General features: G+C 41.1%; 2 long non-coding RNA genes across 4 annotated transcripts in view; one reads left to right on the top strand and one right to left on the bottom strand.

Annotated features, from left to right (window-relative positions):
- The first annotated feature begins 5679 nt into the window (after positions 1–5679).
- LOC138371421 (uncharacterized) lies at positions 5680–8155 on the top strand. Of its 2 annotated transcripts, none has more exons than XR_011230459.1 (6): positions 5680–5859; positions 6083–6136; positions 6588–6645; positions 6978–7051; positions 7391–7448; positions 8012–8155. It is a non-coding gene; the product is annotated as an uncharacterized lncRNA (long non-coding RNA). The 2 variants fall into 2 exon arrangements; XR_011230458.1 differs by having other exon boundaries at positions 7391–7452.
- The window catches only part of LOC138371420 (uncharacterized), a 16591-nt gene continuing 7087 nt past the window's right edge, over positions 7981–17484 (bottom strand). Inside the window, exons 2-4 of one of the 2 annotated variants that reach the window (XR_011230456.1) lie at positions 15862–16025; positions 14519–14617; positions 7981–8079 (exon numbers count right to left, since the gene is read on the bottom strand). This is a non-coding gene — a long non-coding RNA (uncharacterized lncRNA). The remainder of the gene's footprint in view (positions 8080–14518; positions 14618–15861; positions 16026–17484) is intronic. The other variant, XR_011230457.1, reaches the window with a different exon arrangement.

Below are 17484 nucleotides of genomic sequence, written 5' to 3'. Positions count from 1 at the left end.
CATGGTTTGACTACTCTCATACATTATCTCTCTCCTCTCCACTCCCGCCTGTGCCTGAATATTTCTGATTTTGCTTCTTATTTGTCTCATTGTGAATTCACATTCGATGTCAACTTGTGGTTTTGATGTGGCACGTTTGGCCAAGTCATCCGCCACCTCGTTAAGCACTATTCCAACATGAGATGGAATCCACATGAATTTCACACTATAACCTTTCAGCTGTATCTCAGTTATTCTTCTCTTACAGTCCTCCACTATAGACATGAAGACTGGGTTTCTACTGTTTAAGGACTCCAGTGCTCCTCGGCTATCGACAAATACAAAAACATTTTTGTCGTCATGACGTACTTCCTCCAAACACGCCAGAATGGCCTGCAGTTCAGCTTGTGTGGATGATATATAATTACTAAGCCGGAGTTCAATTATCCTGTCCACAGTCCCAAACTCCGTATAATCCCTTATTAGGACACCACACCCTGCCCTGCCATCCTCCGCCACCGACCCGTCGCAATATACATGTAAACTGTTGCCTCTTGGTAACCGAGATATCATGCTTCCATACAAACACCGTAATTGTCCCGGTTCATGATGAATCTTTTTCACCTTGAGGGGTACAATTTCGACGTCTATTTTCTGTACTTTCCAGGGAGCAGACATATTACACTTTCGAGAGGGTTTACAGCAGTCAAGTACGTCGTATTCCCTGAGGTCATGAGCTAATCCTCTCGTATAGCGAGTCTCCCTCAGTTTCCTGGAAGTGTGTACGTCACTCAAGCAGGTCTGAACGCTCTCAAACAGCTTATCCCCTCCTTTTCTCCGCATGAAACGAATAGATACTCTAGTGTTAATGTCACGGACTCTATCACACACACTCTGTAAATTTAATTCCATTCTCATTATTTCAATCATTGCATTTCTTTGACATCCAAGAATAATCCTCATAGCCTCGTTCTGTATCAGCTCTATTTTTTGAATTCTGCCTTGGCCTGTGTAAGACAATACGGGTGCTGCGTAGTCTATCAGGGATCGAACAGTGCTTATGTATAACATCCGCAAGATAGGTACCCCAACACCTTTACCAGAAAAAGCCAGTGCTTTTAGAGGATGCAGACGGGCTTTACATAAGGTGCTGATATGATTTATTTCAGCATTTTTACTCTCACATGTGTATCCAACATACATGCCCAGATACTTGTACTTCTGTACACGGCTCAGTTCCACACCATTTAGAGTAAGTGTTATATTTCTTCGTTTCCTATACTCGTATTTGGTTTTATCTGCATTTATAACTAAGCCTAACTTGTGACAGGTTGTACCAAGTATGTTAAGAGCATCTTGAATTTTGTTCCCAGAAGTGCCTTGTATAAGAATGTCATCAGCATATATGATCGTCGTGACCCCTGGAGGATACATCTCTGATGCTAATCTGTTCATTAATACATTGAATAAGGTGGGACTTAATACTCCCCCTTGTGGGGTACCTAACTGAAACCTCCGTTCCTCAGACATGTATCCCTGGTAATACACCTGACCTTTTCTGCCTTGCAGGTAATCCCTTATCCAGTGTAGCAATCTCCCTGTTATTCCCAGATTGGCTAATTCGTATAAGATTACTTCCCCATTGGCTTTATCAAACGCTCCTTGTAGATCAACAAAAACTCTACAATTGTCATCCACATTAGACAAACACTTTAAGAGACAATCCGCAGTACTTTTGCCTTTGATAAAACCAAAGAGATTATTGGACATGTTATCACCTACAAGGTAGAGTAGCCTATTTAACAAAATCCTTTCCATCATTTTACAAAAGCAGGATATTAAGGAGACAGGTCTGTAGCCTCCGTTTGACTTAGGGATAGGAATGATGACAGCCTCTTTCCATTTTCTTGGTAACTTTCCCTCTCTATAACTCATATTAAACAAATCAAGTAAGGGATTAGGTTTCATACCGGCTAAATAATTAAGTATGTCATACGTTACTCCATCTTTTCCCGGAGCAGTGGAGCTGCCACTTTTTATAGCATCCAGTAGCTCATCGTGGGTTATCTCAGTGCATGCTATAGATCTTGTATTTAAGGCACATAAAGTTACTCCATTTCTAATATTTTCCCATGACTCAATGGTGACTCTCGTGTCTGCAGGTAAGGACTCCATACCAGCAGCACTTGCCCATTTATCTACTAACTCATTAGCAACTTTCCCTGGATCTGAGTGAGCAATGAATTTAGTCTTACAACCCCTGACTTTATTTACTGCTCTCCATATGTCTTTAAGGTTCTTAGTATTACCAATGGCCTGAGCAAAGTCTTGCCAGTATCTGTCCCGCGCCTCCTTCCTCACCTGACTGCATTCCCTAGCCACTTCCAACATTGTATTTTTCTCTTCATCCCTCCTTCCATTTTTTAACCATGCTTTATGCGCACCCCGTAGCATTCTCTCCCATCCCTTGACTTGCTGATCATTGGAATATTTAAATTTCTTAGGTCCGTGCGTCTTGCTTCCCCTGCCCCCGTTATTTTCCCTCTGTACTAATTTCTCTATGTTCACGACCATGTCCTCGTAAAAACTATCAACGCAGAGCGGCGTGTAATGTTGATACCAATCTCCCATATTTTGAATAAAATAATTTTTCATATCTTTCTTAATATTTAGCCTTTTCCTTTGAAAGTGGACTTGTTTTTTCCCCAGTGGTAATTCAACGTTCAAGGCAAAGTGGTCACTAAGTAGTTCCCGAACAACCCGAGCCTCCCCCATAATCCCCTGAGAGTTTAAAACGCAGGCATAGTCAAGCCGTCCTCCCCTGATGTGAGTTGGTTCATTGTTTCCCAATAGACAGGTATCTGGATGATCTTGTAGAAACTGTAACCACTTGACCCCATTAGCATTAATACTACCCACTGTCCCAAGGCTTGTGTGCCGAGCATTAAGGTCCCCAATGACCAGTGAAGGATTAGTATAAATGCAGTCAGGTAAATAGTTAGCGTCGAAGCAGTTCCTGGATACATACAAATTAACTACAATAAATTCCCCTTCCCTTAATGATAATTTAACACAAACACTCTCTATACCTTGCGTTTTTGATGGCGGTTCTACTAACTCTGCTGGTATGGAGTTCTTAACATAAATCGACGTGCCTCTGATGTTATTTGCAGCGAAGAGGTGAAACCCTTTATAGCCATTTAATTTCAATAATCCTTCATTCCTATCCCCTGTCTCCTGGAGAGCTACAACATCAATATCATTTCCCATCACATAACAATGAACATCTGTAACCCTGTTTCTCAAACCATTAACATTCCATGACAACACTTTCAGTCTAGGGTGATCCATTATTAATCAATTCATTGCCTAAGTCATCCCCAATAAGTTCACTAAATGATAGCCATACCTTGTATAACATCTCCCACCTCCTCCCAAGTTCACCAGTAAAAGCGACATTGCGATTCTCAAGAGATTTTTTCAGCCCTGAGATGTCCATTATTGGCCCAAATGATTCCTTCATTTTATGTGTAATTATAGGGTTCTTCCTTTCACTACGACTACCATCATTCACACACACTTCACTTTCCTTCATTTCATCACTCAATATTTCATCTTTGTCCTCAACCACTATATCCTGATTATCCTTCACCGTTTTGTGATTTTCCTTGACCTCCTGAACGTTTAATTTAGCCTCGATGGACTCGATTCTCTGCCCCAGATTTTGGAGGAACTCACCAACTTTTTTAAGTTCAGCCCACACTTCCTTGACCATATTATTATGACCCTCTCTCTGAGCCACAGTAGCCACTTCACTCACCGTTACACTGTCACTGCCGGAGTCCTGAGTGGTGGCGTGGCTGCTTGTTGCTGGAGCCTGCCTAAGTAAAGGTGACTCCTTTACCCACGCATTCGTCCGGTTCACTGGCACTGTTTGGGGCAGACTGTTTTGCTGTGCTCCCGGTGTCTGGGTAAGAGCTCTTGCTTGCTCTGTAACATTCACCGGCCGGAGAACAGCCATACTCGGCCTCTTGCTACACACAGCCGAGCTCGCATTGTGAACACCTCCACAGTTGCAGCATCTGGGAACTATTTTCTCACCCAGATTCAGTCTGTTTCTACACACAGTAGAGAGGTGAGACTTTCCGCAGAAACGACATCGTGGATCATTTTGACATCTCCAGGATTTATGCCCCCATCTGCAGCATTTCAGGCATATTATGGGCTCTTCCACATACTTTGCTACATGCCTGTAGCCAGCCCCGGTGATGAACACTTTTTCGGGTACGTCACCTCTCACTAGAGCCACCACCTGACTCCTAGCTTCACCTTTAATAAGGTGACGCTTGGCCCACACAAATCGTTGGTCGTCGAGTATAAACTCGGGGTCCAGAATCTGAGGGTATTTATAGATAATTACCTTCGTCAGCTTCTCGTTCCCCTCCGGTATTTCCATAAGAATTCCATCGTATCCTTGCTGGGTAAGATACTCCACTGCCTCCATAGAACCTACCGTTAAGTAAGGTCTGTTTACACCTTCCTTCAGCAGGGGCTCGAACTTGCGGTGTTCTCTTCCGAGTTTGACGGTCCACAGCAGCTTCTGATGATAGGCCAGCGTGCATGAGGCAGGGAAGAGAAGCCTCCATCTCCGCTGATCCTCACCTTCCTGACATCGTTCCGTCCGTTTGTCTGCATCAGTCTCGGCGTCGTTCTTCATTCTTTTATCGTTTCCGTTAAGTGTATTACTGTCCACACTACGCCTTGCCTCCTGTCTTCTTCGTTTCTTCTTATTCCTTGTCAGAACTTCTTGAAACACGCCCTCCTCGTCTGACTGGCTGCTTTCAGAGTCCATGTTAATAACGCCGTGAGAAGTAGCCATGTCTTCTGGTGACTGAGTCTCCATCTCAGTACCCAGCATGGGGGGAGGGGGGGGGGGAAGGTGCGGAGCAGGTATCTTGACCCGACCGCGTCCCAGGTAAGACTGTAACATTTAGTTTAGTTCACTTACTATGCAGCCCATGCTTAAAGAATGCAAGTTTATCATATTGAATTTACCGTAGTTTTACTGCATTTAATATACCGTTTTTACCCTATTTATGTCGGGTAAGGGCCGGTCGTGGAAAGTTCCTAATATAGCAAGTTTTAAAGGAAAAGTTTGAATTAACTTTAACGCTTAAGTTAGTGACCAATTAGCTTAGTCTATTGTGAGGAAAGTTACTAGAATCTAACATTGCAAGTGCCATTTCTCTACTCTTTTTGAGAAACATGACTAGATACATGAATCGCATAGTTTTATTGCTAAATGTTCATGGATTAGGTTGCATAGTTGAGGAAATAGTGATAAGGTTTGTGATTTTGTGTACCTTGACCTCAGCAGAGATTTTGATAGTGGCCCAAAATTTATAGGGATTCTGATCATTGGGAATGCTGACTGAAGTTGATTAGGTCATGGCTATACCAAAGGAAATTAGTATAAATGGGGTTAAGTTGGGAGAAGTGTTGTAAGTAGTGCCTAAAAGCTCTCCTTGGACCTCGGTTATTCGCAAGATTATGGTGTAGACTGCAATAGTTGCAGAATTGGCAAATAAAAAATACCGATGCCCTATATAGTTTTGAAATGGCTAAGACTACCAGATGCAGTTTAATGCTGGCAAATGTAAGGTTTGGGGGCTAAGTAAAGATGATAGATGGTGTAGATTAAGAGTATTAAATATTTTGCAGGTGGTAAATCCTCCCCGAGCTGGCACTGCTCTCCAGCCTGGGATGTTGATGGGAGCCAGTTGAACACTAACCAAACATGGTATGCCTCCCTTTCAAACCAGCAGCTGCCACAAATGTTCCAGCTAACATCAGAATAGTGGATGAAGCCCACACTAAAATGTAAGTGGTACAGTAAATGGACACCCCCCCCCCCTCCCTTATGACGCTGAACAGTTGGAAGGAAGGGGGGGGGGGGAGTGTGGCTTATAGTTCTATTGTACAGAAAGTTCAAGTATGTTTATTGAGATAAGCAATAAATACATTTCAAAGGGTTAGAGTAGCTTAGGCTATTTCTACCCCCCTACAAATAACTTTTTAGTAATATTTACTGTTCACATGACAGGTTGTGGAAGGTCCTGGCAACAAAGAGCTGCAGGAAAATACTTGCAGATCTACAGTAAGTAGTGTTGTGTACATTGGAATTAGAGGGTAGAAGTAAATTGCTAACAACCTATTAAATATTAGGGTATGGAAATTGAATGGGGATGGAGGTCTAGGCTTAGGCTAGTGGGTACCATATCTGCAGGTTTAGTCCTTTCAAGAATGTATTGAATAGAATGGTATGTTGAAATTTTGAAATTTGTAATGTGGGGCATTAGATCATAAACAGCATAGTTGAGGGTGTTTTATTAATAAAATTTTAATGAAATATAAATCTTGTTTAGTTAACATTAAATGTTTGTTAAATAAGCTTTAATCTATAAATGTATAACACTGGTAAGGGTAATCATGAGTCAAAGTTAATGGCAGGAAAAGTTTTGTTTTAAGTGATGGTATTTTTCCCTTGAAAGTAAAAAAATTATTCAATGTTTACTTTAGCTTGGTTTTAAATTTATATAGTTTTCCAGAATGTGGTTTGGAAAGTCCAGAAGTCCCTCTGTCAGTTGGAAGAGTTAATTGAATCAGGTGAGTTGTAGTAAAGGTTAATCTGAATAGATTTGCATAAAGTAAAACAAATAGTAATAACTTAAACAATGTAGCATTGGCTAAAGATAAATGTAAATTGCCATTGAAGTGTAGTTGTGGATAGTTTCTCAAATGACATTTACTGAAACTTGGCAAATTGATGCCATATATTGCTAAATTAGGTCTTTACTACTGCTGCTAGAATATGTAGGAAAGGTAAATTCCTTAATGAAATTTTTTCCATCTGAATTTGTAAAGTACTGAATGCTAATTTGAAAAGTAAAGCAAGATTGGCTTTAAATCTGAAATTAATTTATTGAAATATTTTTCAGGCGAGTGATTATGATGCATGGACTGGCTTGGAGTGAGGCTCCTTTACTCTGCAAAAGGAAATCTACAAAAGTGGGTGAGTTTGAATTTGATGTTTTAGCTATATCAATGACCTAATCTTAATTCTCTTGTCTAGTCCATTTATAGGTTTATTATAACTTAAACAATATAGCATTGGCTAAAGATAAATGTAAATTGCCATTGAAGTGGTTGTGGATAGTTTCTCAAATGACATTTACTGAAACTTGGCAAATTGATGCCATATATATATTTATATTGCTAAATTAGATCTTTACTACTGCTACTAGAATATGTAGGAAAGGTAAATTCCTTAAAAAAAAAATTCCATCTGAATTTGTAAACTACAGCAAGATTGGCTTTAAATCTGAAATTAATTTGTTGAAATATTTTTCAGGTGAAAGTGATTATGATGCATGGACTGGCTTGGAGTGAGGCTCCTTTACTCTGCAAAAGTGGGTGAGTTTGAATTTGATGTTTTAGCTATATCAATGACCTAATCTTAATTCTCTTATCTAGTCCATTTATAGGTGTGTAACCATGTCCTACTGTTACAACCCACAGGGTGATGCAGTTTGTACTGATCCTACCCCATTTCATAAAAGGGGACCAGGCAGTCCTGCAGATATCCCTGGCTTGGCTTTTTCAGAGCTTTGCTCTACTACCCATCTAATAGATGGACTAGATTTGCATAGGTTTAGGGACCCTTAACAATGGTTACATTGTTAATTCTCACAGGGCTTGTTTGCTGAATGGGTGGATGCATCTAAAACTTTAGTGCCTGGCATGCATTGTACAGTGCTTTGAGAAAAGCATATGTACAATGTGTTGATGGCACTAAAGTGGTGGATGTAATGCACCCATTCAGGGAACAAGCTCTGCACTAAAACCAGAGTAAGGGATAGGCCTTGCTGAGCCTATCTTAAAAGATAGGAAGTTAGGATTTTTGGGGCTTCTTATTAGGCATTGGTGATAATAAAAGTAGTGTCCCTGTTTAATGTTTATTTTTCTTTTACAGGTGATTGTCTCTGGAGTTGTCTTGGCCTTTTGGATCTTCTGTTCATCTATGAGCATCTGTCCCACAACCTGAAATGGTAATAAATATTAGATGTATTATACATACTATATGTAAAACTTATTAAATAAAACAATTTTAATGAAACTACTTTATATACCTTATCCTGAAATTATGCTGGAAATTATTGTTTACTACTATTGATGCAATGTTTAAACATCTGAAATTTTTTCTTTGAAAATAAATACTTGGTAAAATTTACACCTATTTGTAACTTAAGTGCATGCAAAATGCATTGAAAAGATGTATAAGTGGACTACCTATTCAATTTACATAAACTAACAAATATTGCAAATTAGTCTGAAATATTAAAGTGGAAGAAACTTTACTTTCAAATATGAAAACTAAAATAGGTGTTGCATAGCTTTAAATTTAGTCTAAGCTTTGTACAAATTATGATTAAATTAACTAAAGATCATTGTTAAATTTACAAAACATTAGAAAAGTGACACTGAAGCATCTATACAACATGGTTTTCACAAAGTCTTTGGTAACTTAAATTTAATCAAAGCTCTTAAATGATTTGTCTGCCAAACTCTTCAGATATTCTGAAATATTTTACCTAGATTAAAACCATCATTGTTTGAAAGGGCAAAACAGTTTACCGTCAATTAGTTTGACCTAACATCTGCAAGGTCCTGAAGGAATGGAATTTTTTTTTTTTTTAAACTGTTTGCTAAAAACAAACCCTGCCTAATGAACCTGCTCATTTTTTTTTTTAGAAATGGTAATTGCAACATTTCCAAAGGCCATTGTTTTAATAGCCAAATGAAAAACCAAGAAGCAACATGGTAGAAAGGACAAAAGAATGGTTATGAGGACCCTTTCATTTGTTAAAGAAATGACTGGGAAAAATGCTGTCATACCACAAGGGGTCTTAACCCTTGTCATATACATCACTGACATTAATCTAAATATTACCAACCACAAAAATTGCTGATAACATTATAAAAAAAATAAAGAATATAATATTGAGGCCTTAATGCAGATCTCTAACTCTACAAATAGTAACAAGACTGGCAATTTCTTAATATAAAACAGAAAAAAATCAAAGACCTTGCACGTGAGCCACAACAATCCATATCACAACTACCACATTAAAATGAAACAACAATGAAGGTAAGGTAATTACCAAAAGAAGGCACCAAACCAGGAAGGCCATGTAGCACCATCAAAGTGCGAAATAATGAGAGGGCGCTAAATATCACCAAGAATGCCAATACTAGAACAAAAACGCATAAGGCGAACGATATCAAAAGTATCCGATTCACCTAGAATTCTATCGAGGGACAAGTGACTGCGAGGGACGGTCGGAAAGCAAGACACACGCTCGTCCTGGAAGTCAGGACATTCAACAAGGATATGCACAACTGTAAGAGGGACAATAAGGAGCAGGGCGGCGCTCCATTAAGTGACCGTGGGTTAAGCGGGTATGACCAACCCACATGCCGTGCCAAAGCAGTGTCCCACCGCCGGTTACGGTGGTAGGAGGAGGCCACGGGGACACACTAAGTTTGAGAGTACGCAGCTTGTTACCAACCACAGAGGACCAACAACCCTGCCAACGGGGAAGAATGAATAACGGGATAAAAGTCGGAATACCTTTACGGGAGATGGGACAAGAACGGATAGCTTCCTTAGCGGCAGCATCCGCACGCTCATTGAAACACCAATATGGCTGGGAACCCAGCAAAACTCTACTGATTTAAATTTACTTGAAATAAGAAACAGCCAATGTTGATTCTCAATGACCACCGGATGGACAGGATTAAAGGACCCTAGAGCCATGAGGGCACTATGAGAATCAACTACAACCACAAAGGAGGAATGAGAAAGCATGAGACAAAGAGCATAGAGAATAGCATAAAGTTCTGCCGTAAAGACGCTAGCCTCCGAAGGGAGGCGACACGTGTAAGTACGGTCAGGAAAAACAACAGAGTAGCCGACACCATCCGCAGACTTGGACCCATCAGGGAAGATGGAAATAGAGTGGGAGTGCGAAGAAAAGTGCTCAAGGAAGAGGCTTTTCAGAATTGTAGGAGGGGTAAAGGCTTTAGTAATACAAGTCAAAGACGTACAAAACTTGGGAAGGGGGACTCTCCACGGAGGTAATGAAGCAACAATACGAGGAGAAACATTAGAAATATGAACAGAAAGAGAATCCTGTAAGCGAGATAACTGGACAGAAAGTGGGAGACAATGAAGAGGAACAGGAACCACAGGAGGAGGAAAAGTCAATGCACGACAGAGGCGAGAGGAAGCATGTTGGAAGGACCGCGCAAGATAGCGAAGATGGTAGCGATCACGGCAGTCCTGAAGAGAGAGAAAGCCAGTGTCAACGTACAAACTAAGGGCGGGAGTCGAACGAAAGGCACCAGAGCCGAGACGCAACCCAGTATGGTGCAGAGCGTCAAGACGGCGAAGAGTAGAAGGAGAAGCAGAAGAGTATGCAGGGCAACCATAATCGAGTTTAGACAGGACGAGAGAGGAGTGCAAATAGAGGAGCGTGCGCCTATCCGCTCCCCAAGAAGTATGGCACAAAACCTTAAGGAGGTTAAGGGCCTTAGAGCATTCAACTCGGAGGCAAGAGATATGGGCTGACCGAGACAAACGAGTGTCAAAGACTAACCCCAAAAGCTTCGCGGAATCCCTGTACACAATGAGATGACCATAAAGCAACAACAATGAAGTAAAGGTCCTTTCAGTAAGAATCTATCATTCACTGAAAGTTGCTCCAGTTAAAAATAAAAGAAATTATTATTATATAAAAAATTAAAAAATCAAACACCTGAATTTTTCCCTAATTAAATTTACTAGGGAAATGCACACCAAGCCGTGAAACTTACAATGAAGATGAACAAACTACACACAACTGTCACCAAACTTCCACATACCACCCCCCTCTCACTCCTGCCCTCCCTCCTTAGGTCCTCTGATTGGCTGAGCACCTGAGCCACCACCACTCACTTCTTGTTGTGAGAGCCTAAAGCATGTTTGGTTGCACTTTAAAAGCTCCCGAGTGTACTCGCCTAATTGTGAGTACCGCCTGCCCGGTTAACCATTTTGTTTTTTAATCTACCTCAATTTACCCCTTTACAGTCAAATATTATGCAAAATTCTGTTTAAGACTTGTCCCTTCTTAACTTAAATAACTGCTTTGGCCATCTGCAATCTTTCTAGGTGGGTAAAAATGACTCTTGAGGCCAGAAAGGACTTATCAGACGGAGATCGTAACAATACGGTACACACACAAAATCACAACCTGATATACACCGAGCAGAAAATCCACTGGAGCTGTGAGGCGACGTAAACCCTTACCCAAGGCACTGGCAGCTGCATACTCTACCGCAGTATATTACTGACTTTGTAAAAGTCTTACAACCGGATTTCCCCATAAATCACACCAAGTTTTGAGGCCACTCCTTCAGTCAACGTCTTACGTAAGACCTACAAGCACTCGGGTGAAGGCTGAAGCAGTTCAACACCATACGCCCCAACTTCAAATACACAGTTGAGAGGCGGGACCAAAACGTGATTTTCTGTGTGTGCCTGAAGTTGGGGCATACGGTCTTGCTTCACCCTTCACTTTACCCTTCACCGGCGTACTTCAGGGGTTTTATTTAATACTTGGACTGGCTTCAGTAGGGCCTCCAGACTTTCTGTGGCTTCACAAGTGTCACGTGAATCCCCTGCATAGCAGTGGAACTGCCTTTTCCCTTCACCTTCAATGCCTCTGCACTGGAAGTATTATACATCTACACCAGCCCAGAAGAGTCATCAGTCCTGCCACCTCTCCATACCCCCCAGGGCCTGGCACGGCCTGGTACGACTCGGAGGCAAGCCGGGCGCCACTGCTAACTGGCAGTTTGTCCCCACAAACAAGCAGTTAGCCGCCTTCAACTGACAGTAGTACAGCTCAACACAAAGGCACTGCCAGCCACAACGAGCAGTTTGCTACTTGACCAGATGTCCACCTCGTGTTGACACTGGATGAGTCATCACCGCCAGACTATATAAAGAGCGCTGCCTCCCTGGAGAGGCAAACTCTCCCTTAGTGCTCTAGGATCACCTTCGTGTCTCTAACCCGTCGTCCGCTTCCAGCCAACGTCGTGTGACTGATGCCATGGTGGTATGGTAGCTGTCTTCAGAACAACAGTATATCTTCATACTTTTATTCATTGCTTATAGTTTATTTTTTGCATTTAAGGTCATACTAACTTGTTCACCTATGCATTACATGATAGTCAAGTATTGTCATGTGTTATTTTTGTTCATTACTATTTCAGTAAATTGTTTAATTATTTATTTGATAATTTTCATTTGTTTCCACCTGCAACTTACACACTGCAAGGCCAATAGCAGCATTTCTTTCATTTATGTGAGGGAGAGCCATACCATCTTGGTTCAGTATAGCTGTGATACCATAACCCGTCACACAAGATATCCAGTTGTAAGACTTTTACCATCAGTGGTGGTAGAGTATGCAACTGGCAATGCCTTTGTTACAGATTCGCTTCATCTCACAGCCCGTGGATTTTCTCACACATTTGAATACATGAAACAACTTTATTTGATACATTCCAAACCAAAGTATGTACTGTACAGTACAGTAATTATCAAACCATCAAATGTGTGGGATAATCATAGTGCGCTAAATATCACTAACGTCGCCGATACAAGAACAAAAATGCATACGGCGAACAATATCAAAGGTATTGAATTTACCAAGAATTTTATCGAGGGACAATTGACAGTGAGGGATGGTCGGGAAGCAAGACACGTAAGTCCTGGAAGTCGGGACGTGTAGAGACAACGGTTTGGACAATAAGAAGCAGGGCAGCGCTCCATTAAGTGCCCGTGAGTTAAACGTGTATGACCGATATACAACCTCGCCAGAGCCGTTTCCCACCTCCGGTTACGGTGGTAGGAGGAAGGCCACGGGAACACACTACTCTTAAGAGCACGCAGTTTGTTACCAGTAACAGAAGACCAACAACCCTGACAACGGGCAAGAATGGGGAAATGAATAACTGGGTAAAAGTCATAATAAGGAATACCTTTACGGGAGATGGGACAGGTGCGGATAGCTTCCTTAGCGGCAGTGTCCGCACGCTCATTTAAGAACGCGCCAATATGGGTGGGAATCCAGCGAAATTCCACTGTCTTAAATCTACTGGAGATAAGAAACAGCCAATGTTGAATTTCAACTACCAAAGGATGTACTGGATTAAAGGATTCTAGAGCCATGAGGGCACTGCAAGTGTCAACTACAAACACAGAGGAGGATTGACAGCGAGAAAAGAGTTGATGAAGAGCATAGAGAATAGCATAAAGTTCTGCCGTGAAGATGCTAGTCTCCGGAGGCAGGAGACACAAAGGTGCAGTCAGGAAAAACAACAGAGTAGCCTACACCGTCTGCAGACTTAAGACCCATTGGTGAAGACGGAAATAGAGTGCAAGTGTGAAGAAAAGTGTTCAAGGAAAAGGTGATTTAGAACTGTAGGAGGGGTAAAAGTTTTAGTCATGTGGGTCAAGGCTTACAGAATTTAGGAACGGGGACCCCTCCATAGGGGCAAAGACGGAATGACACGAGGGGAAATATTGGTAACGCAAACTGAAAGAGCATTTTGTAAGAGAGACAACCATACAGAAAGAGATAGGTGGTGAAGGGGAACAGGAACCACAGGATGGGTAAAGGTTAAGGCATGACATAAGCAAGAGTGAGGGTGCTGTAAGGACCGTGCAAGGTGGAGAAGACGGTAGCGATCGTGGCGATCCTGTAGAAACAGGACGCCAGTTTCAACATACAGGCTTAGGGTAGGTGTCGAAGTAAAGGTACCAGAGCTGAGCCGTAACCCAGTATGATGCAGTGTGTGTCCAGATGGTGAAGGGTAGAAGGAGAAGCAGACGAGTAAACAGGGCCATAATCGAGTTTAGACAGAACGAGAGAGGAATGTAAAGAGAGGAGCAGTGTCGATTAGCTCCCAAAGAAGTATGGGACATGACCTAAAGTTAGTTAAGGGCCTTAGAGCATTCAACTCGGACGTAAAAAATATGGGGCGACAAAGACAAACGAGTGTCAAAGATTAGCCCTAAAAGCTTTAGCAGATTCTTTGTACAAAAGGGGATGACCCCTGTTACCTAACAGTAAATAGGTATCTGGGAGTTAGCTGTTACAGGCTGCTTCCTAGGGGGGTGCGTATGTGGGAGAAAAAAAAATTTAGTAGTTAACCACTGAACTGCTCTGTCTCCAAATAACACCCACACAAGAAATAAATTCTTTCCAAAAATTTTTTTTCTCTTCTTATATTGTTAAAATGCAGAGTCTGATCACGGGGAAACTAAACAAGAAATAAATTCTTTCCAAAAAATTTTTTTCTCTTCTTATATTGTTAAAATGCAGAGTCTGATCACGGGGAAACTAAACAAAAAATATTGTATGTGATTTACTTTAGCTGCGATGGAGCTGGGAAGTTGAGCAAATTATGGGCGCTGAGCGTTGGAGCGATGGGGGTCTGTCGGCCCCGCCACCCCGTGCGACGGCAGTTGCTGCGAATAAAATGTTGCGCAATTATTTTTAAGTTTCTCATTCATTTCTTACTTTTTTTTGCTGTAATATTATTTAAAAGTGTGTAATTTGTGGAATTTCTATAATTCAAAGTATAGAACATCGCTATGCTCAAAATTATGGGCCTCATATATGCGACATATTCTACAATCAAACAGTGTTTTTGCTGTTATTACACTATATACACACATTGTATATACCCATCTACGTATGTATTCACCATAACGATCCACTATGTTGGTATGGTGAGCCCAAAAAACATGAGTGAGCTGCCACACCCTGCCAGTCCTCCCTCCCTCCTCCAACACATTACTCGCCAACATTCCTCCTCCCAAAATACTGTTATTGTGTTTATTACACTATTTACACACGTTATGTATAAGTATGTACATGTTTTATTCGTGTACATACGTACATTCTTGCCATCTCCTCACCTCTCTCTCTTGCCTACTTAATGCTCTTGCTTCCCTCATCTCATCACAATCGAATTTATAATGGTCCAGAACGGATCGAAATGTCGTCGTCTATTCAATTTCCAGTGTGTGGTTTGGTCAACAATGAAATCTTCATGCAAGATCTTATACAGAAAACCCCTAGAACGAGTTTTGCAGATACGAAAGAGTTTAAGGTGAGTAAGGGATGGTTTGAGAAATTTTGAAAAAAGACGTGGTATTCATAGTGTTGTGAGGCATGGTGAGGGTGCCAGCTCAGACAAAGTAGGGGCTGAAAGATTTGTTCGTGATTTTAAAGATTTTGTAGATACTGTATTGATGGATATATTCCACAACAAGTGTTGAATTGTGAGGAGACATGGCTATTCTGGAAAAAATTGCCAAAGAGGACATACATTACCCAAGAGGAGACGTCACTGCCCGGACACAAGCTAACTTGGGCTAACTTGTGTCAGGATAGGCTAACTCTTGTGCTGTGTGGCGATTTGAAAATTAAACCCTTGCTCGTGTATCATTCCGAAAATCCAAGAGTTTTAAAAAATATATAACGTGCAGAAAAACTGTGATGTGGAGTGGTTTGCCCTGCCATCAAAAAATATCTGCAAGAGAAAAGTTTGACACTAAAGGGCCTGCTTCTCAACAATGCTCCTGCTCATCCTCCAAACTTGGAGGATGCATTGTTGGGGCCACTTTTTTTTTTAGGGATATTCCTGCATGGGCCCTAAGTTTCTGGCTAATGAACCAATGACATGAAGGAGGAGTTTTCAACCTACCTTGTGTTAGGTGTGCAGGGGTCAATAGGCTGAACATAATGTCAGGAGCAAAGGGGGGCGTTTGCCTCTTCAAACACAATTGCGACCATCTTCATCTCTTCGAACTATCCTAAATGCTCTCTTCACCTGTCTGACCAAATTGGGTGTCCAGACCACCTTTGAATCTGAAATTGTAAAATTAATAGTAATTTCAGAATATTCAGTCCATTTATACTAACAAAATTATACATACAGTACTGTAATTGAAATTTTACAGAATGATAAAGGCAATTTAGCAACTTTGTTAAAATGCACATGGGGGAAATACATGAAAATAGGTTAATATTGTTTGTAAGGTTGATGGGAAATGTTTATTACTTTTATGATTTAAAAGATGTATAGCCCTAATACTCCATTCTGGGTGCATTCCACCAGGTAATGACCACAGCAAAAGTTTTCCACGAGGCTCTATTGCCACACAAACTTTTCACATTTTCAAACTTGATTCATCTTTTCCCCCCCCCCTCGTTCCAGGGGTTTTCTTTAAAAGGTCTTCATGCAAATGCCTTGGTTTCTCACAATTGATGGCCTCTGAAATGCTATCACCTGCTAACTCCTTGTTGTGTATCCAAATTAATAAAAACTTTTTAACATCCTCAAGTTAGAGGAAAACAACCTTCTGAAAACTGATGAAGCCATAAAAAAACAGGAGGAAGCTCTCAGCAAAATGACTGCATGTATCAGTACATTTTCAGCCCAACGTTCCGTTTCCCAGGAAGAACAAGACCAGCAAAAGCTGCTAGACTCTGTTATTGTGTCGTCCCAAGATATACCTGTGGAACATGAAGGTGAAAATTGTGTCGAAATAGCTCAGGATCTCTTAAAAAACAAATTGCAGCTCATTCTAAACAAAACTGACGTTATTGCTGCCTACAGAGTAGGCAAAAAGAATCCATCAGGTCAAAACCAGCGGAAAATTCGCCTGAAGCTGACTTCCCAGTTCACGAAATCCCATCTAGTCCGGACAGCTGCATCCCAACGGAAGGGATTATACATCAACGAGTGCTTGACTAGGAACAGACAGCAACTCCTCTACCGCCTGCGTCAAATCCGTCAACAAAACCCAGATGCGATTCATCAGTGCTTCGTTAGAGATGGACTGATAAAGGTGAGAAAAACCGCAGAGGGCAAAATGTTTTCAACTGCTAATGAAGAGAACCTCAACACCTTCCTCTCCCAATGTGGTTTGCCTCACCATAGTATCACTCAATGAATTAACTTAATTATCCCCATTGTCAACTAGTGGGGCTAGGTATCCTAAGTCTCCTTGTTTCATTTTCTGACTTAATTTTTAACTTACTCTTAACTAGTCATTTACTGAAATCATTTAATTGAGTGCATTAATAGTTCTTCAGGTCTTATTAATTATACAGTCATAACTGAGCTATTTATAGTTAATAATCATTAGCTTAAATTTGCCTATGTTTATTACTCAACTTTTCTTTGATTTCATTTATTACCTAGGTTGCCTAGCCTCGCCATGCTCCCTTACTCCATTGTACCCCTGGCTTTGCCTGCATCTCAAATTGCAAATTGTTACTTACAGTGTACCTGAGAGTACTTGTAAGCAATCTACCTCATTTT

This window comes from Procambarus clarkii, chromosome 35 (genome assembly GCF_040958095.1).
Source record: "Procambarus clarkii isolate CNS0578487 chromosome 35, FALCON_Pclarkii_2.0, whole genome shotgun sequence".
In the NCBI taxonomy this organism is placed as follows: Eukaryota; Metazoa; Arthropoda; class Malacostraca; order Decapoda; family Cambaridae; genus Procambarus; species Procambarus clarkii.
This window is presented reverse-complemented; position numbering and strand designations above follow the sequence as displayed.